Consider the following 9,724-nt stretch of genomic DNA (forward strand, 5'->3'; position numbering starts at 1 on the left):
CCCTTAGTAGAAAAGGGTGGCGAGATGGAGGGGGGGGTGCCAGGGCTAGAAGTGTGGGCAATGGCAGCCAATCGGCCAGAAGAGGCAAGTGCAATTGGACCAGGGCAGCAGGGGGAAGGGGACCAGCCTACCTGAACCTGGCGGAGCCGAGCCCGTAAGGTCCACACAGCGATGGGCCTGCTGCTCTGCATGGGGCCAAGGAACAAGAACGGAGGGAAGGGGCTCCAGTTCAGAAGACTCGTCTGCGACGTCAGAGGAGGCCACCAACATGGTCCAAGGACTATGAAATGTTGTGACTCAAGGACGAGTCTGCCCTAAGGGTGGGGGAGTGTAATTTTGATGTGTGGGGGGTGAGGGATGGGTGTGGAAGGTAATAGTTAATTAAGTGGCTACACCTGGGTTGTGAGGGATCTGGGGTTAAGAGAGGGAGTGGGAGGCGCGTTAGGGAGATTTGGTCTGGTAGGCACCGTACGGGTGGGGTCCGGGAGGGAGGTGCCGCTCGTATGCCGTTTAGGGCTGCTGGCTGTGAAGCCAGAGAGTGGGCTGTAGGGACAGTTCCCGGTGCGGTAGGGCGAGGACAGTCAGGACAGTGGGGGTAGGAGGCTATGACCACTGCTTAGACGGGGTGGTTGATAGACGGGAGTAGCGGCACCCTCATTGGGACGGATTGGGGGGGGGAGGGAAATTCCCTTTCCGTGGGACGTTCTAGGTGACGGACCGGTGTGATTATTCCTTCCCCGGGGGAGAGTCCTGATCCTCGGGGGGAGGGGGGTGTTTTGTTTTAATTATGTCTTTATTGTGTGAGTGTTCTGTGTGTTTGCGCAGTGTAACCGCTTAGGGTCGGGACAGGACTATAGAGGCGGTTCTGGTCCCGTAACGCTTGCCTGTGCCCGAAGTGTGGGGATTACTGTGCATTGCAGTGCTATTGGTGTGCCGTGCCCTAATGGGGATGTTGTGTGGTGCGGGAATTACTGTGTGGTAGCGTGGGTTAATAACACACGCTTAAAAAGGGGTGGTGTGCTACGGGGAGAAAGTGGGACCGAACTCTTTGTGAATCCAGATCCGACCCGATGGGTCGCTGCATGAATTGTACTGAATAAAATTATCTTTGTAATTGTAGCTGCAGTCTGGTGGTGATCTGTTCTCCTTTCACAGCCTCTGACGCTACTGTAGTTTGGGTTCGTTACAATATCAGTTCGATGACTCGCATATTCCCTATAATATAGGGTCTATATTTTCTAATTTTAAGTTTATTTAATGTTTATAACCTTAGATCTATGCAAACCATTTCGTATATATCCAACAACACAGTACAATTATGGTGGTCATCTGGTTTATGACAGTAAAACAATGTAGATTTTATGTACACTGAATGTAAAATTAAAGTTAATGAAAGCAAAATTATTGAAAACAGCTGTTGTGCCTTCGATTTACTAAAACACATGTTGGTACAATAAAACCATTAAAATTTTAGAGATAAAGCATATGACCCATTTTATGAACATTTTCCAAACCGCTTATCCTACTGGGTCGCGGGGGGTTCCAGAGCCTATCCCAGAAGCAATGGGCACGAGGCAGGGAACAACCCAGGATAGGGGGCCAGCCCATCGCAGGGCACATTCACACACCATGCATTCACACATGCACACCTACGGGCAATTTAGCAACTCCAATCAGCCTCAGCATGTTTTTGGACTGTGGGGGGGAAACCGGAGTACCCGGAGGAAACCCCACGACGACATGGGGAGAATATGCAAACTCCACACACATGTGACCCAAGCAGAGACTCGAACCCGGGTCTCAGAGGTGAGAGGCAACAGTGCTAACCACTGCACCACCATGCTGCCCCTGCATATGACCATAAGTTTAATTTCTGTAAAAACACAGAAAAGAAATTGACCAGTTTCACTGAAGGGGTTTCTTTTATTTTACAAACTGTGCGTAAAAATATGTTTATGCAATGTAGTTTTGATAAACCTTTACTGTCATTTTACATAAGAGGAAAAAAATAATTATACTGTAGTCAAAATGGCTGATATAAAATGGTTTAAAACTGTGAAAAAAAATTGCCTTTTTTTACAGTGTATACTTCCAGTCAGAAGGTACCACACCGGCAGAAACGGATTTCTGAAATAGCAAAGTTAAAGGTCGACGAATAATATCCCTCATCTCTTTTAAAACAAGAGGTAAGATGCTGTTATGATATCCTGTCTAGGGTTGGAGTGTAACAGTATTCACGGGAAAGGGGAATGGGACAAAGGGACAAACAGGGTGAGGGCAACAAGGGAACACCAGTGGGCAAAGGGATATTTTTTGTATTTTCATTTTTTTTCATGTATAATGACACTGAACAAATAACCCTGTGCAAAAGACTTTGGGAGTGACCACAGCCAAAATAACAAACAAAATCCCCAACTATCAAGTGCGACCCACAGCTAATCTCACCTAAGTGCAAAAGAAAAGGAAACCAAAAGACAAACACTCCACCTCACTCCCTAACCAAATAAACAGAGTCCAACACTCAATTGCAAAACAAAATAGCAGTCACTCCCTATGCAGCAATACAATCACACATACATAACTTACACACAAGTCAAAGCAACGAGGGGGCTAGTGAAGACGTAAACCAAAGAAAACCAAGCGGGGAGACAGCAAGCCAAACTGAGGTCGCGGGGGGGACCGGAGCCTGTCCTTGGAACAACAGGCATAGGCAGGAACCAACCCTGGGCAGGAGTCAACACACTGCAGGGCGCAAACACTCACAACTCAGATTTGCCAATTAACCTACCCTGCGCACTTTTGGACTGTGGGAGGAAACCGGAGCCCCTGCTGGAAGTATTTCCCCATTCACCAGATTATATTGCCAGAAGACTGAAAATTAGATATCAAATACTAGAGTGACATAAAAACAAAAAACAAGTTTGCCTGTAATGAGACGCAAAACAGAAGATTATCTCTTTTTATATTTTGAGAAAACATTTTAACATTTATCCAACCGGTCAAATGGTTTAATATTTCATACAGCAGCATTTCTAAACTCATTCCTCAGCCCACCAGACAGCTCCACGTTTTTGCTCTGTCCCAGATCCCTGCATGCATGAACCAAACAGTCACCTTTTACTGCTGTGCTGAGAGCTTGGACAGAGCAAAACTGTGGATCTTTGCAGTGGGGTCCAAGGACTGGGTTGAGAAACCCTGGCATAGAGGAGACTGCAGTGAGAGCCAAGAAAAAAAGAGATTGGAGAGGAAGGTAAAATGCTTCCATTAACATGGCAAATAAGCTTCAAGTACAGACCCTGTGCTTCCATTACAAACAAAAAGCCTGTATGACCCTCCTAAACACACAAGTCAGATTAACTTAACCAGGGGAAATAAGAAATAAAACCTGGCAAAGACTAGACTATGAAAAGGGAAGGTGAACATCATACTTACAAGAACTTCTGCTAAAGCAAATGGACAAACCCCTTTTAACGGAATCAAGTTACTTAAAAAAAATAATAATCCAAAAATAAATCAATAAAAATTAAGAAAAACACAATCATGCTTTGAACTAATACTGCAGTCAGTCCTAAATGTTCCCATGACATTCTTTTCGTCACGACGCACACTCGGTACATACTGGTTAAAAACCATTTATAATCCTTCATGCACCAGTCTATGATGGAGCACCCCAACCTGGGCCACCCATCCAACATGGCAGATTTCTGCCCCCTGGCCCCAGAGACTAGCAGACCAACCTCTGGAAACAGGGAACCAGGGGGACATGGGCCGCTGACTGGATGGGCGACTCCAGAATGAGGTGAAGCAGAAGGTAGACTCCACAGCAGAGGACCGAGGAATGTAGACCAAAACCAGGGAACCTGAAGTGGCAAGAACACAAACCAGGACAGACATATAAAACCCAAGCAAAGGCATCAGTGGCACAGCCCACCAGCTTGTGAAAGATGGCTACCTGGCATCATGAATCCCTTAATCAAAAACCTTTGTGATGGCAACTTTGCCACCCAGGACTGATCCCTCCTAAAGACCTCAAGTTTCAATGCAAGGTTTCCGAAATGTTTTGAAACATTAGTCCATGTGACTGCTGTGGTATTGTTCCAGGCAGGGAAAACAACTTAGGAGAAAATTTCCGTGCATGTTGGGTGTTTGTGGTACTGTTGGGCTGAGGGGGTAATTGAGTGACAATTAACCTTTGAGATCCAATTATATTATTTAAACAGGTTAGTAGGTAGACAGTGTGATTTAGATGAGGATAAGGATGTTTTATTGTCATTACAAAACGTGTTCTACATGAAGGGAACAAAATGAGGCACTCAGATCCGGTGTATTAGCAATAATAAAATAGAAAGAAAATTGAAAGAACAATACAATGAATAATATGGTAACAGTTCAAATAAAATAGAATAAAGACATTAAGATAAATTCCATTAGGAGAATTTAACCATGGATGTAAAGTGAGCAGGTGTGAGTGTAGCAGAGATTACTGAGGTCTGTGTGTAATAAAGTATATGTGACACTGGCTGAGGAAGCAGCAACGTGTGTGTGTGCAAAGTCACAGTAATAACCTGCAGCACTGAGGGATCTATTGCAGCGAAGCCCTGACATGTAACACTGGTGATGAATGGCAGTGTTAGATATAGGTATAGTGAGGTACTTATAATTATAGTAGGTGTAGGATCAAGGCCTGGATTAGATTTAGTTAGAAACATACAAGGCAAATCTAGATAACACATACACACACAGATTACATATAAATATAAATTTAGGGGCAGTGTGTAGCTCAGTGTGCTAAGCCTGTGATCAGAAAATAGCCCACTTTAGCCCAGCCTGGGCACATCTGTGGGTCCTTCAGCAAGGCCCCCAGCTCCCTGGGTGCCACTATGACTGGCTGCCCGTCACGGCCAGCTCACTCTGAGCAAGATGGGGGAGGCAAAACGAAAATATCTTGATTGGGATCAATAAAAAGTATTAATTCTTATCCTACGGTCTGAGCATTCGGTCAATCCAAGTACAGAGAGTGGTAATGTGGACAATGCTGCTTGCATTTCCGGCCCAGCAAGGCCTGCTGCTGCTCCACAGCTATATATATTCAGCACTGACCTTTTTCCATTCAGTGGTTGTTAAAATAACTTTGTGTAGCCTAGTAATGGTGTAGTGCAATATTCTTTGGTTTGTAATATAAGGGATTAAATAATATCTTCCAAGAGAGATACAGGCCCTCCACATTTTCAGTGAAAGGAGACCAGACAGCATGAAAGCTCTTCCGACAGTTGCCTCTGCTGTATCTCAGATTTTCAATAGGTAACATAGAAAACACATCTTTAACCTATTGTCTGAAGGCAGGGGGTCTGGAGGACTTCCACTGTGTGAGAGTTGTTCTTCCACCCAGCAGAGAGGAGAAGGCTGTGGCTCTGGCCTGTGAGGCGGTGTATTGTTTTTCTGCGGGGAGATGTGAGCATCGGGTGAGACTCGACTCAAATGCAGCCGCTTTGAGACAGACGTGGACTTTAAGGAAACACAGACTACACATGGAACAGCAATGACTGAGCTGGGGAACGCAGTGAGGGCAGACATATTTATACACAGCACACTAATCAGCGACAAAACAGGTGTACAGGGTTAGGATGGAGAACTATAATGGGATACAGGAGAATTAGGAGGGTTACAAAGGGCCAGCAGCGACCCCTGCTGGCATGAGTGGGAGGAGGCATGAAAAAATAAGAGATTACAGATCATGACAGGAGCACCAAGCACAGCAACAGTGGGGTCATGCTCAATTATCACACCACATATATGAGAAAACATTATGAAAATCTGTTCCCAAAAATTGTTCAAACATCAGCATGACCGAAACATACAACTGGTTGGATCTAGGCTACACTGGCACTGACAGCAGAGTGTAACAAATTACCAGCTACGACACATATCCGATGATTCAGAAGAAAGACAATCTGAAGAATCAAAGTGGTTAATTGACTATTGTATAATAATCAAATCACTTCATAATCATGTAATACATAATATGTCACGATGGGAAGAGGGACAGTCCAAGGGCAGCCTTGTGGTTTTTATTGCTGAGCCAAAAGACATGAATAGAAATCAAAAGGAGGAGGAGAGCGCAAATAGGAGGGAGGGAGATAGGAATAAGCAGGAGGAGTCGGGGAGAACCTACTAACACGGGGAGCAGAGAGGGGTCCTCCTCCTTTTTGGGTGAAACTAATTGCTTGTGACATGGTAAGAGGCAACTTCTTTCTTGTGAGAATTTCTTTAAAGGGCAAGACAACCAAAGCTGTTAATCCAACAGGAAAAAATAGCCTTTGTAGAATTCTATGTGAAGACCCTCTGGGTCAGGTGCTCTGCTGCTCTGCATTGTTTTCTTTGCATGTACAACTTTGTACTCCATAATTTTAATATTTTATCACGAAGCCTGAAGAGCAATATGAACTATATCATGCTTTAAGTAAATTGTCTCATCCATTATTAGATTTAAACACAGTCATAATCCACAGCAAACTGTACTTACAGCCTTCATCCTGCTCTTCAGTCTCTGACGTGCTGCATCTAAATGGGGACTCGTCAAAAAGCCAAGTGGAGCTGTCATGAATGAAGGCCTTATTGAAGCTTCCCCTGCCTGACAGCAGGTTAGTCTCTCATTTGACTAAAGTATATTTAACTTCTACAGAACTTTGCAGGCTCATCTAGGATGGAGAATTTCTGCTGCTGAGCGCCTTAGAAAAGATTCTCAGAGGGAGATACGAGTCCTAGGTGCCTGCTGGGTACATATTCAAGACAGAGTTAGGACCGACTCCAAAAATTCTGCACTGTCTCCCAGATTGGGGGAAAAATTTGTATTTTACTGAAAATTTCATTTCTAATAGATGGAATCTGATTTACCTTAGACTTGGTCAGCAGTCATGTGGATAAATTTCAGAACAACAGACGGCCTGTGGGCTGGGGGGGACAGGCAGGTTGGCAGGTGGGGGCACGCGGAATGCTCCTGGGGGTGTGGTGGGTGTGCTTATATGATTTACAGGAGCCGAGGCTAACAAAGGCACTAAACTGCACAAACAGCCTCATGTACAAAGTTTTACATGAAAAGGGGCCATGGGCTTGTTGGCGCTATAATTCTTAGCACTCTGATTTGCTCTCTGGGGCTTTGGGTTTTTGAGACAATATGAGAAGGGCAGGTGCCCTTTGGCGTGGAATGTCTCCCATTCCTGTTATTCCTTCTTCCTCTTTTTATTTTCTTCAAGTGCCAACAAGAGAAATTAATATGACAATAGCAAAGCATCTGTAATTGCAACAATTTTCTGGGAGAAGGGGTGTGTTTTTGACATAAATGCAGGGGTGCCAATATTTTTGGCGATAACTTTTTTTTTCTTATTTTTCAAACCAAAAGGTTACAGCACTTCAGCCATTCACATTTATAAAACAATATGACCAATCACTAGTTCAACCTCCCAGCCATTTATCCTTCAAAAACATGGCCCTAGAAACGTTCCCACATTTTCATCATATCTTGTTTCCCATTTAGTCTGTCCAACATTTTTTCATATGAAGCTGCCTTAATCATCTCATTGGTCCGTTCCTATATATTGGGGATTGTTGAGGATTTCAAATGCCTTAATATTACCCTCATGGCAGTTATGAGTCCCACCATCACAGCCTTAAACTGTTTATTATTCCCCTTTGGCAATTCCACTCTATCTCCTAGCAGACAGAGTCGGGTTTGCGGGGTAAAGTAAAGCCTAGCCATTTGTCCAGGAGACCAAGAACTCTACCCCAAAATGGATATACCTGAGAGCACTGCCACAGCATGTGTAAATAAGCCCCCACCTGCCTTCTAAAATTCCAACACTGATCAGTATTAATTAGTCCAGTTCTATTTAGTCTAACTAGTGTCCAGTACTATCTGTGTATAATTTTATACTGAATAAATTTACCTTTTACTTCCCTATATTTCCCCACTCTAGAAAGTATTCTTAACCATTCATCTTCTCTATTTTAACACTCGTGACTCAATGCCTCAGTTGCAAAAACTTCCAAAAACTCCCTCCTCCTCCTACATCATACTTACTCTTCAAGTCTGATTATGACATAAACATCCCATTTACGAATAAATCCCAAAGAGTTTTCACCCCTTTGGGTTGCTATTGTTTCCATACTTTTTCCTATTTGTATTTCAGGATTGTGCCAAATTGAGGAATATGGCTGCATGTAATGTGATACTTTAAGCTTCTTATGTATTTTTGATCCATATATTCCTCGAAAAAGATATTATCGGGTTTGTGTTTCTTATATTGTCCCCCCATTGTGACAGAATGTGCAGAGGTTGAAATAGTGAAGCCAAATCGCTCTCGATAGCTATCCAGTCCACATCAGAATTCACATTCTTCCAGTGATAGTAGAGTTTGGCTATTTCAAATGACATGCTATATAATCTAACATCTGGCAATCCTAGACCTCCCTTGGCGAAGTAATTTTAATCCTATAGGTTTTTTTCTTTCCCAACAAAAATCTTTTACTATACTCTCGTACTGTTTAAATATCCTTTCCGGAATATTAAATGGAAGCATCATAGAGAGATAATTAACTTGAGGCACCACAACCATTTTAGTAACATTAACTTTCTCCCCATAAGGATAATTTTAATGCTTTCCATTTGTCCATATTAAGTTTAATTTTGTTCAATGAGGGTTCAAAATTCAGAATTATTATTTTGTCAATATATAAACTCAACAGATTTAAATTTCATGTTTATAGTTCAATTTTATGTTATATAAACAAAATCATTTTTAATACAGTGCATTTTTTTATTAATTCAACAGCACCCATGTTCAATCCACTTAAGTTTGGAAGGTGTATTGGAAGGTAACGCAGATATTTCTTAAGTGGGCATCCAGAGATATCGTCCCCCCTCCAAGCACCCCTTTTCTCCACTAGTTCAGTATGGAGCTCGACAGGAGGAATGGAGAGGTAGAGAAAGGGGTTAGTCTCACACATAATGTAATGCAAAATAAAGAGTAAATACAAGTGCCATGAAGCAGAATTGAGCTCCAGCAGGCCTCGACTTACAGTAAAGGAATTGTAAGGCAGACATGCTAACAAAACAGCTTTACATTCCCAATTCCAAACCATTAATGGGCAACCTTAGAGTGACGAGGGCTAAAAAAAACCTTAGCTATAAGTAGGAATGAAACATTGTGAAAAGCCAAGACTCTACATGAACATGTTCTCCCCTTGCAGAGTCAGATCACGCATTTGAAGTGTTCCCAAGTGTTTGTGTGTTTTAGGTTCCTGTTAGTGAGGGGTCCTTTGCCGTTCTGTCTGACATCCAACAGAAAGTCCACTGTGTCTCTGCAACTTAAGCTGAGTCAGTGTAAGTGTGTGGCTCAGTAGCTCAAGTATTTGGGCTTATAATCCAAAGTTTGCTGGTTTAAATCCAGCTTCAGATGGATAACTGTATGTTTATGGGCCATTGAGTTATGAAAAATAATCAATGTAGTGAATCACTATATTCTCAAATTACTTGTTGTACTTTTACGAACAACACCGTTTATTAAACAAACAAACATGCATTGGCAGAATGAAGAATTAAAAATGAAAATAAACTATCATTTAAGAAACTGTGGAAAACTGAATTTACAATATTTGTAAATTGAAGGAAGAGTCCATTAACTTAACGGAAAATGTGCTGGTAATTTTCTGCCAGTACATTTTCCAT

General features: G+C 42.6%; 1 long non-coding RNA gene across 1 annotated transcript; it reads right to left on the reverse strand.

Annotated features, from left to right (window-relative positions):
* Positions 1-3,744: 3,744 nt before the first annotated feature.
* On the reverse strand, positions 3,745-6,637 carry LOC125727228 (uncharacterized). The gene is made up of 3 exons (XR_007388605.1): positions 6,173-6,637; positions 5,327-5,439; positions 3,745-3,860 (listed from the first exon to the last, which is right to left on the reverse strand). It is a non-coding gene; the product is annotated as an uncharacterized LOC125727228 (long non-coding RNA).
* Positions 6,638-9,724: the final 3,087 nt, after the last annotated feature.

Source organism: Brienomyrus brachyistius, unplaced genomic scaffold (assembly GCF_023856365.1).
Source record: "Brienomyrus brachyistius isolate T26 unplaced genomic scaffold, BBRACH_0.4 scaffold92, whole genome shotgun sequence".
NCBI lineage: Eukaryota > Metazoa > Chordata > Actinopteri > Osteoglossiformes > Mormyridae > Brienomyrus > Brienomyrus brachyistius.